Source organism: Scyliorhinus canicula, chromosome 6 (assembly GCF_902713615.1).
Source record: "Scyliorhinus canicula chromosome 6, sScyCan1.1, whole genome shotgun sequence".
NCBI classification, from domain to species: domain Eukaryota; kingdom Metazoa; phylum Chordata; class Chondrichthyes; order Carcharhiniformes; family Scyliorhinidae; genus Scyliorhinus; species Scyliorhinus canicula.
The window spans coordinates 89,003,228-89,020,827 of NC_052151.1; the positions used below are offsets into that span (position 1 = coordinate 89,003,228).

Below are 17,600 nucleotides of genomic sequence, written 5' to 3' on the forward strand. Positions count from 1 at the left end.
ATCTCAATCTTGGGACATAACAGCAGGTGTTCCTCAGGGTAATGTCCTAGGCCAAACCATCTTCAGCTGTCAGATGTGAGGATGTCAAGGTCAGATGTGAGAATGTTTGCTGATGATTTCACAATGTTCAGAACCATCTGTGACTCCTTAGACACATAAGCAATATTCAGGCTTGGGCTGGCAAGTGGCAAGTAACATTTATGCCATGAAATGCAACGTAGTGAGAATCTCCAATAAGAGAGAATCAAATAATGTCCATTTACATTCAATGGCTTAACATCACTGAATCTCTCACTATCAACATCCTTGACCAAAAACGGAACTAACCATGTAAATACTGTGGCTACAAGAGCAGGTCAGAGGCGAGGAATCCTGCAACGAGTAACTCACTTCCTGAATCTCCAAAGCCAGTTCACTACCTACAAGACACAAGTCAGGAGTGTGATCGAATATGCCCCACTTGCCTGGATGAGAGCAGCTCCAACAACACTCAAGAAGCTCAACAACATCCAGGACAAAGCAACCCACTTGTTTGGCATCTCTTTCACAAACATTTACTCCCTCCACCACTGATGCACAGTAGCAGCAGTGTGTACCACCTGCAAGATGCATTGCAGTAACTCACCAAGGCTCCTTAGGGAGCACCTTCCAAACCCACAACCATGACCATCTTTCAGGACAAGACCAGCATTTGGACATTTGGAAAGTATTCCATTAAAGTCCTGACTTTTGCTTTTTAGATGGTGGACAGACTTGGGGGGATTTAGTGATGGTAATGGTGGATTCAGTTCAATCGAATGTAAAGTGGACGTGAATGTCAAGGAGGGGTGGTTAGATCTTCTCTTGTAAGAGATGGACATTGTCTGGCACTTGTGTGGCATCAATGTAACTTGGCACTTGTCAGCCCAAGCCTAAATATTATCCAGGTCTTGCTGCATTTGGACATGGACTGCTTCATTATCTGAAGAGTCGCGAATGGTGCTGAACATTGTGCATCCGCAAACATCCCCACTTCTGACCTTGTGATGGAACGGAGGCCATTGATGAAGCAACTGAAGATAGTTGGGCCTAGGACACTACCCTGAGGAGTGGTTGAATCAACAACGAAGGCAGATCTTTAAACAACTAAAAAACCTTTTCACGCAACTAAAAATAATTTTAAAGCAACAAAAAATCAACAAGTCAACATTGTCAACAATGAATGGATGACCACTGTATGTATCAATGATATCATAGATTATCATAGAATTTACAGTGCAGAAGGAGGCCATTCGGCCCATCAAGTTTCCACCGGCTCTTGGAAAGAGCACCTTACCCAAGGTCAACACCTCCACCCTATCCCCATAACCCAGTAACCCCACCCAACACTAAGGGCAATTTTGGACACTGTGGACAATTTATCAGGGCCAATCCACCTAACCTGCACATCTTTGGACTGTGGGAGGAAACCGGAGCACCCGGAGGAAACCCACGCACACACGGGGAGAACGTGCAGACTCCGCACAGACAGTGACCCAAGCCGGGAATCGAACCCGGGACCCTGGAGCTGTGAAGCATTTGTGCTATCCACAATGCTACCGTGCTGCCCTATGCTGCCCTATTATATGCAAATATAATTCAAACTAGCACTTCAGCGAATCTTCTCAACTCCAAGGGTTTGTCTACTATTAAAGGTGACTATGACATCATACCTCCAGAATGATAAACTAAAAGGTTATAATGGCAATTACATTTTTTCGCATGGCTCATGTTATTTAAATGCCACTAACAGGGAAATTCACAAAAATATCCGATTTGAAATAGTGGATGACAATCGATCTTCACTATTGGGTGAACCTTCCTCAATACATCTGACACAGCCACAATCCAAGAAGACATCCAACAACTTTTAAATGAATCCCCTGATGTTTTTCACGGCATGGGTACATTGCCACATCAATACAAAATACTTCTAAAATTTATGCAAAGCCAGTGATACATCCAGCGAGATGAGTACCAGCATCTCTCAGACAAAAATTGAAAGCTGACCTAACAAGGTTATAATCGCAAGAAATTATATCGAAACGAACACAACTTACTGACTGGGTGAGCTCCCCAGTCTGTGTCAAAAAACCATCTGGTGACATAAGGATATGCATGGATCCTAAAGATCTCAACTGGAATATCAGACAAAAGCACTACCCAATACCTAAAAGAGAAGAAATCACCTCCAAAATGGCCAATGTCAAAATATTCACCAATTTAGATGCCTCGCAAAGTTTTGGCAGATGCAGCTTGATGATTCTGGCAAACACTTATGCACTTTTAACACACCTTTCGGGAGATATTGGAATTATATCGGAATTATTTCTGCATCCAAACGATTCATTGTACAATGGAACAAATGACAGAGAACATTGAAGGTGTTTGTGTTTATGTCAATGACATAATCATCTGGTCTACAACAGCAGAAGAACACATGATACGACTCAAAGAAGTGTTCAAGAGAATACACAAATATGGTTTAAAGTCGAACTAAGCTAAATGTATGTTTGCCACTTCGTCACTGAAATTTTGAGGTGACAACATGCCACAGCAAATGGCATAAAATCGTACAAAGACAAAATGCAAGCCATCAAAACAATGCAGAAACCGAAAGACAAAAAAGCTGTCTTATGCTTTCTAGGCTTTGTGAATTTTTTTAGGGAAACTCATCTTGAACTGCATTACGTCAGCCAATCAGAAAAAAAACTGATTTTGAATGGACTCAGAGTCACACTGAAGAATGGCTAGATCTGAAAAACAGTTAATCCAGGCTCCAAGCTTGACATTCTTTGATCCGACCAAGCCCACTAAAATTTCGACTGATGCCAGTCAGAATGGATAGGTGCACTTCTGTTACAACGTGGTCATTTCAATATCTGGGTTCCCAAAGCCTACGCTTCCAGATCCATGACTTCAACTGAGTGCAAGTATGCCCAGGTTAAAAAGGAATGTCTTGGATTTGTGACTGGAATTACGAAATTCCACGATTATGTATATGGCCTACCAAGATTTATTGTAGAAACAGACCATTGTCCACTTGTCAACATTATCAACAAGAATCTTAATGATATGACACTAAAACTACAACGACTTTTAATGAAACTGCGCAGGTATAATTTTAATCTTATCTATAGTCCAGGTAAAAAATTAGTCATAGCTGACACTCTGTCACGATTAATTAACACTGATATCATACAAGAAGAATTAATCAATGACATTGATGCTTTTCTACAACTTTTTTAAAAGTTACTTCCTGCGTCAGATCACAAACTTCAACAGTTACGTGAGGAGACACAAAAAGATGCCAATTAGACCAGAATTGAGCATCATTCCGCATCACCTGCGGAATGGATGGCCAATAGGTCATTGTCCACAATACCAGAGTATACAGTCAGAACACACTATCTTAGATAATATTTTGCTAAGACATGACCGCATTGTCATTCCAGACAGCATTAAGTCAGAAATGCTTACTAGACTTCACAAAGGTCATCGAGGCATAGAGAAATGCAAAGGCAGAGCCAGAAAATCGATATATTGGCCACGTATTAATCGAGACATTTCAGACATGATCATGTCAAGTTCTACTTGTCAGAAACACCAAAGTCAACAGTGCAAAGAAACATTGCAACAGCATGACATTGTTACATTACCATGGATGAAAGTGGATATTGATCTCTTTCATTCATTTGGCAAGGATTATATTTTAGTCATTGATTATTATTCAAATTTTACAGAAGTCATGAAGTTGAATGATCTCACATCCACAGTTGTTATCAAAGCATGCAGAGACATAATTGCAAGACATGGAATACCACAAACCATAATGTCTGATAATGGTCCGTGTTTCTCTAGCTATGAATGGAAATAATTCTCCACGACTTACAATTTCGACCACATCACATCCAGCTCTCATTTTCCACAACCAAATAGAAAAGTTGAGAAAGCCGGCCACATAATTAAGCAGTTAATGAGTAAATCCAGAGACTCGCAGTCTGATTTTTACTTAGCATTACTCACTTATAGATCATCACCTTTAGCATCAGGATTGTCTCCAGCCCAGATGTTGTTTAACAGGAACATCAAAAGAACTCTACCTCAGCTACATATTCCAGATCCTGATCAACATGATGCTGTTAAGACAATTTATCGACAAAGAGAAAAACAAGACAATACACAATGCCAAGAATCTGGAGCGAGATTCTCCGCAAATGCGGAGAGTCGTAAAGGCTGCCGTGGAACTGGCCGTGTTTCACGGCAGTCTTCACGCCCGTTCCCGGGACCCGATTCCCCCCCCCCCCCCCCCCCCCCCCCCCCCCCACCCCCCATCGGGGCTAGGAGCGGGACCCCAGGAATCACGGCGTTGCGGCCTTAACGACCGTCGTTAAGGCCGCGCGCCAAGATGATGCGCGGCCGACTCCAACCCGTGCATGCACGGGTGACATCATCACGCCATTGACGGAACCCGCGCATGCGCGGTTCCACATTTCTCCACCGCCGCCCGACAAGACGTGGCAGCTTGATCTTGTTGGGCGCCGGAGGGGAAATAATGTGTCCCTTTTGGACGCAGGCCTGACGATCGGTGGGCACCGATCGCGGGCTTGTCCCCTCCCGAGCACAACGGTGGTGCTCCCGCCCCAAACGGGCATCTGGATGCCCCAAACGGGCATCCAGCGCGCGTTTTTACAATGGCAGCGAGCAGGTGTGTTTGCTGCTGTGAAAAAACGGGCGTAAAGGCCCGGCCGCTCGGCCCATTGGCTGCGGAGAATCGCCGCTCGCTGTAAAAAATGGCGAGCGGCGATTCGTGACGCGGGTCGGGCGAGGGGGGGGGAATAGTAGGAGGGCGTGAAAAATGTTGGGAGGCCCTCCCGCTATTCTCCCAACCGGCGTGGGCAGCGGTGAATCGCGAATTCTCCAGCAGAAAATGATACTGTCTGACTTAGACTTCCTGAAGGAGGCTGGTCTGACATTGCTCATATTATTCGACAAATCTCTCCAAGATCAAATCTGATAAAAACCTCAGGTGATGCTGTCATTAGAAGAAATCGTTGTGCTATTCTTCAAGTTAAAGGTCAAAAACAAATTTTTCCTGATCTTGACTTAAATCACACTGTTTCAAGGCTTGTTGAACAACAACATTCCAATCCACCAATCAACAAGGACATTATAACTTCTATCTCACCTGTAAAATCAAGAAGATCGACAAGAAGAAAAAGAAAACCAAATTCATTGGCTGGGATTCTCCCCTACCCGGCGGGGCGGGGGCTCCTGGCGTGATGGAATGGCATGAACCACTCCGGAGTCGGGCCGCCCCAAAGGTGCTAAAGTCTCCACACATTTAGAGGCTAGGCTCGCGCCGGAGTGGTTGGTGCTCCGCCAGCTGGCGTGGTCAGCCTTTGGCGCGACTCCAGCCTGGTTCAAAAGGACTTCGCCGACCGGCGTAAGTCGCCGCATGCGCCGGAGAGTCAGCAGCTGCTGATGTAATCCCCGCGCATGCGCAGGGGAGGGGGTCACTTCCGCCTCTGCCATGGTGAAGACCATGGCGTAGGCGAAAGGAAAAGAATGCCCCCACAGCACAGGCCTGCCCGCCGAGCGGTGGGCCCCAATCGCGGCCAGGCCACCGTGGGGGCACCCCCTGGGGCCAGATCGCCCTGCACCCCCCCCCCCAGGACACCGGAGCCCGCCCGCGCCGTCAGTCCCGCCGGTCAGGTAGGTGTTTTGATTCCCGCCAACGGGAGAGTCTTGACAGCGGCTGGACTTCGGCCCATCGCGGCCGGAGAAACGCTGCCGGGGGGGGGGGGGGGGGGGGGGGCAGACTAGCACAGCACGATTCCTGCCCCCGCTGAATCTCTGGTGGCGGAGAATTCGGGACACGGCGGGGCGGGATTGACGCCAGCCCTGGCGATTCTCCGACCCGGCAGGGGGTCGGAGAATCCCGCCCATGAAATTCATGAACTAACATAATTCTAATGTTTGCTGTACTTTGTAACCACTGCATTTTGAATGTAAAATTTTCTTTTATATCCAAGAGAAAATGTTAACAAAACAGGGGATGTAGTTGGACAACATTTACAGCTTAGACACTCGCCTGACAAGACAATAACGTCTCCACTGAGGCACAGAGACCTTGGCCGGGATTCTCCCCTACCTGGCGGGGCAGGGGGTCCCGGCGTGATGGAGTGGCGTGAACCACTCCGGCGGAGGTGGAAGTGACCCCCTTCCCTGCGTATGCGCGGGGATGACGTCAGCAGCCGCTGACGCTTCGGCTCATGCGCGGACTTACGCCGGCCAGCAAAGTCCTTTCAGCCCCAGCTGCTGTGGCGCCAAAGGTCGTCCATGCCAGCCGACGGAGCGCCAACCACTCCGGCGCAGGCCTAGCCCCTCAATGTGAGGGCTTGGCCCCTAAAGGGAATTTCCGCACCTTTGACGGCAGCCCGACGCCGGAGAGGTTCACGCCACTCCATCACGCCAGGAACCCCCCCCCCCCGTCGGGTAGGGGTGAATCCTGGCCCTTGCCATTGACGACCTAGCTGCAGGCCCACTTTTTAATCTGTTCCCAAGTCGCCCAACCCGAGTCGAGCATGAGCCTGACCCCTCATCCGGGGTTATCCGTCCAACTCCTATTATAGCCTGCACCGCTGACTGAAAATCTTATTTTCAGGCAGACATTTTTAAAGGTGGGTTTTGCGGAGCCAGTAATTTTCCCATCCCTGTACTCCAGACTTGGGAGCTAATATTCTATAATAGTATTCCGGGAACCATTCTTCATCTGTGAGCCTAGAAAATAAAAGCTTTGGTAGGTTAATGAACATTGGAATGGGAAGACTGTGGTAGTGCGAACACTGGTTGATTTTCTTCACTTTAAGGAATTCTGAGACGAGATGTAACACTCATTCTGCCTGGCTCGCTAAGTTGAGCAAATAGAGTGCAGAACAATTATCGAGCAGAGGTGTCCCTAGTTAATAATGCTCAGTATCAGGCCACGTATTACATTTATTAACAGAATCAATAAAGAGATGTGTGAATTGCCCTTTAATTTTCTTTTTAAATTACTAGTGTTTGTGAATATACAGAGTGATACTCATCTTCCTTTTGAAAGGAAACTAAGTGTTGGAGCGTGCAGATCTCATTTGAAGTTTGGTTCAAATCTAATAAAGTTTCTCAACCTACTTTGACATTATTTATGGATACAATTGAAAGTCTAGACATATTCAATTGTCAGGATATCCATTTATCACAGAAATCCTCTGTCTTATGAAAGGAAACCACCGTTGAATTTGGGGGGTAATGTAATGAAGCTTTTTTTAAGTGATTCACATGACGTTTTCCAATGATATATGGACACAATAACATAAGCTCAAATAAAGTAACAACACAGTAATTGACAAAGGGAATTAAAAAGTTAAAATCCTGCAATTCACAATATGTTGTTTTATTTATCTTCTGCTCGTTAAGCTTAATCATCTGCTGCAATATACCTTGTTGTTCTTTGTAACCTGAAAGCTTCATGTGCTCAACCATGAACATTATGTTTAATGTATCAGATAGCACCAAAGTGAAGATCTTGTATACACAGGCATGCAGAAGGGAAATAGATCTTGACTGTCACGGTTCACTCTCATTGCCCCGATTTCTCATACATTATTCCTTTTTAATATTGTTAGGAGCCGATAATTCTTGAGGGAGAAGTGACAGAAATCACTGATCCAGAAAGTGATGTGACAAACATGCAGCACACAATACTGAAACAACTCAAGCCTGTAATTAATTTCTATCTTTAAATACCCATCAATAACAATTTGTTGGATGAATGTGACATGTTGACACCTCTGACACAAGGTGTAGTGCTTGTAGTTTGTTTCTAAGCTATCAATGATCCATTTTCAGTCAAAGTTTCACATTAGTTCAGAACAAGAGAGGGAAATTCCTGATTCACTTTCTTTTTCATCAAATATGAAGATGCGATAGTTACCTATTTTTCATTCAATATTTATCTCATTATGCATTTGATAAGCTTTCTTTAAGTAGGGTGTATTTCACTAACCTCTAGAATCCACCCATATAATCTCCATTTAACCTTTCCCTATTTAATTGATTCTACAATTGTTATTACTTCACTCAACTTTCATTTTTTATTACTCTAGGCTGCAAAATTCATTCCCCACATGTATTTTTGGATGCCAACATCTGTCCTGAAATAACGATTTGCCACAAACTGTCTCCAGGCATCCTTTAGTACTCAAATGTGGGGCATTCCTCCCACAACATTCCTTTAGTCCAACTGTCTTTTTAATATTAAAAACAAAACTTATTTTCATTTAATAATGAATTCACAATTTATTTTATCTTGCTTACGATACCTTCCAACACTGCTGGTATCCAGTATCTCCTAGAGGGGTTTTCAATATATATATAAATAAATATTTAATTAAAATTCTAACTATTTAAGAAACTGTGTACATCATTATCAGACGTTGTGTGATATGTACTGCAATAAGGTGACCTTAGCCTGCTAAACATACTACTCTGCACTTATCACTGCAAACATTCATATTTAACAAATGTAGGTGATTTCCATGCCACATTTTCATGCCTACTTCTTAAAACTTAAAACTTTCACTGAAATTGATGCATACAGGGGTAACTGGACACTCACATAGATGGACATGCAGGGTCACATAAGAAAAAGTATAAATTGGTAAATCATAGGGTTATAGATACTGTGGGATGAAGTTTACGTGACTTCAATGGATGAATTCACCACGGGGGGGTGGGCATGTAAAATGGGGCGGGCATGGGCATCCATCCCACTTCCTCCCTGCCTACCCCCGAGCACACCTCCATACTACAGGGGGCAGCTCGCCTGTCACATTAAAATTACCAGTTGGAGGGGGTCACGTGATGTGAGCATGGGAGTAGTTGCATTTCCACAAGCTCTGGCACTGCTCATCTTTTAATCCGTCTTCATCCTTGTGCACATTTCTTTTTTTGTCTTTTCTTGGTTTACATAGTTTAGACTATGTCCCAAGAATTTTTGGTTGGTGTTTCTGCAAGATATAGCTGATTTAGAATTTCTAAATCCTCGCTTGCTCATGGTGGCTGGAAGGAGTTGGTGGGGTCCTGCCTTTAGTGCCCCAGTTGCTTTTGAAAAGGCTCCCACCTTTATGGTGCAGCGTCCATCGATGGATGATGGCTTCCCATGAAGAAGTGGTTTGTGCTGGAAATCTTAGCTCTGAGGTACAGATCATCAAGGCCCAATGTCAAGAGTTTGGGGGTGTATCTATGAAGACAAAGGAGGTAGGTGAGGAGATTCTTGCAATAGAGAGAGAGTACTGCCCGTGTTGGGAGCCCACCTCAGCTCGGTACAGTTCCTGATGCACAGCCTCTTGTCCATCCTGAAGGAGTCAGAAGAGGGAGGGGAGGAGCAGGAGTGCTGCTGAATCCGGTTCCCAAGTTGAGGTGGTTGAGAAGTTCTCAGCTGAGTTTGAGAGTGGAATATGTTATGGGAATCTCAATCTGGCGCCTGGCAAATTAAATTTGATGGAACGCATCTAATCCTATATTCGAGGCCTGGGGTTGGTGTGGCCTTCTGACCGTTAGATGAGGCAGTGGAGAAATTCCCAGCTGAGTTCAGGAATTGCATGCCATGTTTTGGAATCTCGGTCTGGAAGCTCAGCAAATTAAATTTGATGGAGCACATCTAATTCTGTCTTCGACACATGGGGTTGCTGTGGCCTGTGTTGTCCTTATTTTGGCCCTGAGGGGTTGACGGTTGCAGAATAGGTCAAGTTATTCTCCCTCGGAAGGAGTTTAAGTTATTGACCACCTGGGTTTTTGTGAGATAGCATGGTGAAAGTAAGATGTCTAACACTTTGATCATTGGAAGCCTTGAAAGTTCGTGAAGAGTGCTCATTGATCTTGATCCTGCTAATTCTTGGCTTTCTTGGTGCACCAGTGAAGCAGTCTTTCTCCAAGGACTGTCTTGCATTTATGCATCTCGGGTATTATCTGGATGTTGGTCCCTGTTTAGTATCGCTGAGTCTATCGGCAGGCAAGACAGAACAACACCGGGCTCTGATTGGAAGTCACCCTTTTGAGAGGGAAAACAGTGCGCCAGATATAGAGAGGTGGTGGAGACTTCGCAGTTCAGATGGATCCCCAGAATGTCTGGTATGTAGTTTCTGAGATTTCATTGACTGAGGCAACAGCCAGGTTTCTAACCTTCGGCCCAGCAGCCTGAGGCAAAAGTGAGGTCGACGACTTTACATCGGGGTGCAAGCCAACAAAGCATTCAGCGGGGCAGCACAGCGGTTAGCACAGCTGCTGCACGGCACCGAGATCCCAGGCTCGATCCCAGCTCTGGGACCCTGACCGTGTGGTGTTTGCACATTCTCCCTGTGTTTGTGTGGGTTTCACCCCCACAACCCACAAAGATGTGCAGGATAGGTGGATTGGCCACGCTAAATTGCCCCTTAATTTGAAAAAATGAATTGGGTAGTCTAAATTTATAAAAAAAACAACAAAGCATTCAGCGAGGTGCGGAGGAGGCGCTGAATAATGACCATCGAGTGAAGCAGTGGGGTGACTCTCGACCTCCAGGCAATGACTGAGGCGGGCGGGCGAATTTGGCACAACTTCTGGCCAAAGAAAGAACAAAGGCTGGGGAAGGCTAGATAAAGTCACCACACAGCAGCAACCAAGAGCACATAGAGTCGCCGAAGCCCATAGCCCTGCCACCTGAGGTGAGCAGCCAGGAGGTGTGAGGCCAGGCAAGCACGGGCGGTGTGGTTTTCTGGGTGCAGAGGCCAGCAAGGTGACTCACCAGAGCCAAAAGCCAGGGCTGAGAGTGAGAGAGCTGAACAGTAACCAGACTGGCGAGAGTAAAGGCCTGGCCAGAGAGCCAACAGCAACAACCGGGCAGCCAGCCAGGAGCACACGCAACTATCAAAGCTCGAGGCTTGGCCACCAGAGCATGAGGTGTGAGCTGTCGGGAGGTGCGAGGACCAGGCAGGTGTCAGTGCATGGCATTTGGGGAATGGCAGGGCAACTCGACCGGAGGGCAGGGCTGAGTATGAGAGGGCTGGGTGGCAACTAGGCCAGCGAGGGTGAGAGCAGAGACAGACCAGATAGCTAGCAGCAGAAGCCAAGCAGCCAGCCAGGTCATTGAGACTCAAAGTCCAGCCACCCGACCCGAGCTAGTGATGTGAGCAGTCGGGACGTGCGATGGCCAGGCTGACACCGGAGTCGCGTTTTCGGGGAGTGGCAGGATGCCTTGGCAAGGGGCAGGGCTAAGTGTGAGAAAGCTGGACGGCAATGGACTGGAAAGAGCAAAAGTAGAGGCCAAACCAGATAGCCAGCAGCAGCAGCCAGGCAGCCAGTGAGCCATCACTAGCACACCTGCGTGCTTAGGTCATCGAATGGAGCAGCTGCAGGGGCGACTCGACCCTAGGCCAGGGCTGAGGAGGGAACAGAATCCTACTCTTTCTGACAGTTCATATTCATCAAAATCAAAATAGCTCAGTGAATATGAAGAGACACATCCGGCAGTCAAAAACGCTGAAAGTTGAAGGTGAGGCAAAAGGATGAAGCTAGGCAAAATGACAGTTTGACAATTTAGGTTAAAAGGTTTGAAGTATTGAGTAGTGCTCAAACTGCACATTCATCCTCAACAAGAACATCCACAAAACCTTTTGGTGATTTGTCTGATGACATCGACCTGCTGATTTTCAGAGATAACACATTGCCTGACAAACTTGAACAAGATCTGGGGCTGGATTCTCCGTTTCAAGGACTATATCCCAGGCTGTCGTAACAACTGTGGCCTTTCACACCAGAAAAACTGGCGTGAAAAGGCCACATATTTGTAGCCCTGCAAGGGGCTAGCAAGGACCCGTCGTGAATCCAGCAGCTTTAGTTGCAGATACGGGCCCCTGCACTTCTGGGTCAGAGGCCGCACATGCGGCCTCCAGCGGCTGCACCGTGCTCCATGGCGGACTCAAACCGCGGAGCTGGACCACCTAAATAGTGAATCCAATTGGCCGCGCTCCCGACCCGGACTGCCCACCCAAAAATAGCCCAGTCCCGTATGAGGTCCCCCCTGCCCACCGATTGGTCCGTCCCCGACCATGGCGGCCACGGACTGAGTCCGCAGCCACCACGCGAGTATCCCGAACGGCAGGATCACATTAGATCAGGACTTTCGCCGGTCGGGGGCGGAGAATAGATGGACGGGCCTCTGGCAATGGCCACAGGTGGGTGATACGCGGCGCGCCGTACTCTCCGGGTACGCCGCTTTTCAGGGCCTGGAGAATCGAGGAATCAGCGCCAGTCCCAATTCCATGCACAAAAGTAGATTCTCCGCCCCGACGATTCCGGCAGCAGGGTACGGAGAATCCAGCCCCTGGACTCTGAAATGGGAATGGCAAGATACCACTCAAGCTCACTGTTCTGCTGCTCTGAAGTGAGGGAAGAAACGTACCCTGAAGACATTGCCTTATGGCCAAGATCAGTTCCACTGGGTATGGTTGAATATTTTATAAAAAATAAATCAGAGAACATGGGTAACATGAAAAATTTGTGAAAAGTGTTTGATCTTCATGAGTCCCATTTTTTGAGGGTGAAGTAAAATGACATGACGGAAAGGAGAAATTAGTTGATTTTTTCACAAACCCCTGAGGCAGTCCACTTATGTTTACAAATTATTCCCTGTAAAGGGAAACAATCATTTAGTGGTGGGCACTCTAACTGGAGAAATGTTGGAAGAGATAATACTGCTCTTGAAATTTCCAAAAGTCATATTAAGGCTATGTTCAAAGATTTAAATTATCTGGAAGAATTGATTATGTTATTGCCTCAGTTTGAAAAGGAGTTCTTATTGGAGGAAAGTGCTGAGACGCGTTGTTGTCCAAGTCAAACTGCTGTCTTCCTTTAAGAGAACATGATGGGCGGGATTGTCCGTCTGGGAGACGATGTTCTCCCACCGGAATTGTATTGCACTAGTTTTACGATCCCCTTGCAGTTGTAAAATGGAATGCAGTTCAAATTTATGGATGGTGTGGAATATGAAGATTCCCTGGGGAATCCCGATATCAGGCTGACATCTTGAGTGGGTGACACCATAGTGAGGTCCCACAGCCATACCCTCTCACCGCAAATCGGCCCCGACTCCCTCGCTCCACCAACGCAAATTGGCCTCACCCTCCCCCCCACCCAACACCCTATCCGCAGATTGGCCTCCACTTGTTCCGTTGGTCCCTGGGGAGGTCCCCCTAATACAGGCATCCTTTTTGGGGGATCTCCCTATTAAAGGGGACCGGAGTTGGTTCACCCCTGTACTTGGAGTCATCCAGGGTGGGGGGCTGCTGTGCGGTGTGTGGGCGTGTTCCGGGCTGATTTGCAGTACGGGGAGGGGATGGGCTCAGATGGTCTCTATCATCATGACCGCCAGTGGAGGGTTGGAGCATGGCATTGGGGCCAGTGCCGATCCTGATTTTGCCCGATGCCCGATTCTCCGCCACATCAGGGAATGCATTCCAGACATCCCAGGGACGGAGAATCACGCACAATGAGTCATCAATGTCTTGTCAAAGAGGTAAATATTTTAGCCTGACTGGAATGTCTCTGTGAATTTGACGAGCTTCTCAAAAAGCATTTGAAAAGTTATCAATATTGTTCATCGTGGAAGACCAAGTTTTTAACACACAGACCCTATGATGACTTCATCACTAGACATAGAGCAGCTCAGAAACAAATTCATTAATGAAGTAAAAGATGCCAAATACTTTTCCATAATAGTTGATTCAATATCAGATGTGAGTCATGTGGACAAATTAACATACATTTTAAGATATGTGAGCGGCGATGGTGAAGTTATAAAGTGATTTCACTGTTTTGCCCAGCTACAATCCCACACTTCTGAGTGCCTGGAGTCAACGGTTTTGGAAATCATTAGGTTTAGACATCAAAAATTGCTGTGGGATGAGCTTTGATAATACCACAAGTATGGCAGGAAAATATTCAGGTCTACAAGCAAGACTGAACAATGCAAGCCCCTGTGCATTATTCATCCATGTTCCAGTCAATCCTTGTATTAAACTGCAACGTGGCAGTTGAATTGTGTGAGGCAGCCGTACATTTTCTTGACTTTGTTCAAAACTTTTAAGCTTTTTTTATTCAGTTTTCACACATCAGTGGAATATGCTGCAATCACGCTTGGAGCAGGCACATGGAAAACCTTTGGCAGTCAAAAGAATTTGTGACACCAGGCGGTCCGCTCATGCAGCTGTTGTTTTGGCTTTGAGACTGAACTTTGTTCATATGAAGAATGCTTATCAGACATAGCCACATCAAAATCAGAGAAACTATGTGTGAAAGCTGAAGCAAAATCTTTTTGAAGCAGAGTAGTTTGAAAAGGTTTTACTGTTTTGTGGAATCATGTCCTTCAAAGAATGAATGCAATCAGCAAATTGCTGAAAAATGTTGAAACAACTTTATTTGAATGCATCACAACTGTTAGCCTCAGTTAGAAGTTTTGTCATGGAAGTTCAAAATGACATTACCTCAGTGGAAGCAGAGGCACTAACATTATAAAGGATACAGGTCGCTCTGATGATGTGAAGCATTCAAGACACAGGGCGTTAAATTTTTGACGAAACTGGAAACAATGAAATCGCTTTAAAAAGGAAAGTGAAGATCATAGTTAAGACTGTCAATGTTATTTGTGGCTCAATAATGGCACAATTGCAGAGTAGAAGTGAATCTCTGAAGAAAGATGTTGGATTATTTTGCGGACTTATCAACGCTTTTCGACAAGAGCTGTTGCAGTCAGAGATTAATTGAATTTTATAGGGAAGACATAGACACAAATCTTTTTGAAACGGAAATTAAACAATTCATTCATTTGATCGATAGTGGTGCACTCTGCGCTTTGAGATCACCAGCTGAGTTGTACCGACTTGTATTTGATGTTTTGCAGGCAACCTTTCTGAATGTGGAAACATTCTGAAACTATTTTTTAGCAATATATATTACAACTGCTTCCTGTGAACATTCTTTCTCAGTGTTAAAAGAAGTGAAAAATTATTTGCGAAGTATGAGTCACGAACATTTGACAAGTTAGCAATACTGATGAATGAAAATCGAGCCTTTCAAGATTTTGCCTATAATAAAGTTATTGATGATATTATTGATGCCGGTAGCACAGTGGTTGACACTGTTGCTTCACAGCGCCAGGGTCCTGGGTTCGATACCTGTCTGGGTCACCGTCTGTGCGGAGTCTGCACTTCTCTCCATGTTTGCGTGGGTTTTCTCAGGGTGCTCCGGTTTCCTCCCACAAGTCCCAAAAGACATGCTTGTTAGGTGAATTGAACATTCTGAATTCTCCCTCTGTGTATCCGGACAGATGCCTGAGTGTGGCGACGAGGGGATTTTCACAGTAACTTCATTGCAGTGTTAATGTAAGCCTACTTATGACAATAATAAAGATTATTATTATAATGATTTTATGAAGAAAAAGTGCAGAACAAAAGTAATCAAAATTGCCATGGATTGCCATCAACTGGTGAAGCAAGAAAATCTAAAAGATCTGTCCCTCTCCATATTCTAATTTCTGTCTTCAAAAGAGAACAAATGTTGATCTCATATATTGGCTGGTGGTCACATAAAGACAGTCATAACTATTGAGTAACTCATGCCCCATCACTCTCAATACTGCCTTTCAGAAATTCTCTCATCTTCTGGATGAAGAACGGTCACCTGCCAGACAGTTGCCAGCAAAGCCACCAATATCAGACTGGGGACCGGGGTAGCCTTGAGTGTCGTTTATATGACAATAGTTCCCGTGAGCTAGCTGAGTGAACACTCCATATGGGTCTTTTTCTCTTCCCTTCTCCCTTCTGGGTGGTGTGGTGTTGGTTGTGATGCTGGCTTGGCCTGGTGGGCTGGTTGGGGGGCCCTGGATGTCAGGGTGGTAGGGCCAATGTTTCTTCCCAGGGTGCCCATGATTTGGGGGTCTTGATGGTGTTTCTTCCTCGGTGCTGGGGTTCCCCATTGACGAGGACCAATTTGTATGCCCGTTCTTGTTGCAGAGGGGAGAGGAGTGTGTGGTCCTGATTTGGACTGGGTTGGTGCAACCTTGGTTGGGTGTAAGGGTTGGAGCTGCGTGGAGGTTCCTGGGGCTAGGTTTTCCTGGGTTTCCTTTTCTGATGGAGCTGTGCTAGGCCAGGTCCGGCACCAAGGTCAGCATCCTGTCGTCCTCATAGGAGGAGTCAGTGTAGCTGGGTCCAGCACCTGGGTGAGCAATGAATTTGGAATGGACTGAGTGTTGTACCTAAGAGTTTTCCTTCTTTGTTCTTTTAACTTGAGGTAAGAGTGAGGTCCCCTCTGGTCTTAGCCAGGATCTTGGCAATTTTGGAATTCCTGGGACAGTAGCTCAGGTATCTTGTTATCTGAGAAATTAGTTCTGATAGTTCTTGCTCTTCCTCTTTATCCTTTTTCTTCCTTCTGTGATCCGGAGGTGTTGCTTCCACTGTGTCCGTCACTGTGGTACTTGATTTTTCTCCCAAGCTACTTGTGATGGTGAGTCTCACTGCTATGGTTAAATGAACGGGCATATTTGATAAGTGATCTTATGGTCACCCTATCCCTTTATCCTGAGTGGTCTTGGTTTTCAGGCTGGGTTCTCTGGTGCTGGGGGGAGGTGGGCTGGCCCTCCCTCCCAAGGTGCCCCCCTCCTTCGGGGAGGTGCCCTAATGGCCTCTCTTCTCTTGTATGGGATTCCTCCTTTCTGGATGGGATGTGATGGTATCTTTCTTATCTTGAGCCTCATGATTATTTTGGTGTCCCCAGAGGGAATACGTCAATGCTTGACATCAGTGGCCGGTTCTTCCCTGGGGACTGCGACCCGGGTGTTGAAGGTTGGTGGACTCCTTACACCTGACTACTCATTGCTCTTCTCTTCATTTTCTCTGGGCGACCCTGGGTTCGAGATCTGAACCTGAGATTTTCTTGGACATGTGGTACCTGTCCTCTCCTTATATAGGAACATAGGCTGGTTAAATGCAGCTGGCTGGTTAGCTCAGTTGGTTAGAGCGTGGTGCTAATAACGCCAAGGTCGCGGGTTCGATCCCCGTACGGGCCAAATAATTTTGTTCCAATTCGCATTTAGGGAGCACGGTAGCATGGTGGTTAGCATAAATGCTTCACAGCTCCTGGGTCCCAGGTTCGATTCCCGGCTGGGTCACTGTCTGTGCGGAGTCTGCACGTCCTCCCCGTGTGTGCGTGGGTTTCCTCTGGGTGCTCTGGTTTCCTCCCACAGTCCAAAGATGTGCGGGTTAGGTGGATTGGCCATGCTAAATTGCCCGTAGTGTCCTAAAAAGTAAGGTGGGGGGGGGTTGTTGGGTTACGGGTATAGAGTGGATACGGGGGTTTGAGTAGGGTGATCATGGCTCGGCACAACATTGAGGGCCGAAGGGCCTGTTCTGTGCTGTACTGTTCTATCTATCTATCTATAGGAATTCGGAGGAGGTGGCGGCAATTCAGCCCTTTGAGCCTGCTCCGCCATTTAATCTGATCATGGC

The 17,600-nt window shown here is 46.3% G+C and overlaps 1 non-coding gene across 1 annotated transcript; it reads left to right on the forward strand.

Moving 5' to 3' along the window:
* The first annotated feature begins 17,087 nt into the window (after nucleotides 1-17,087).
* Nucleotides 17,088-17,161, forward strand: trnai-aau. The gene has a single exon. It is a non-coding gene; the product is annotated as a tRNA-Ile (tRNA).
* The last annotated feature ends 439 nt before the right edge of the window (nucleotides 17,162-17,600 follow it).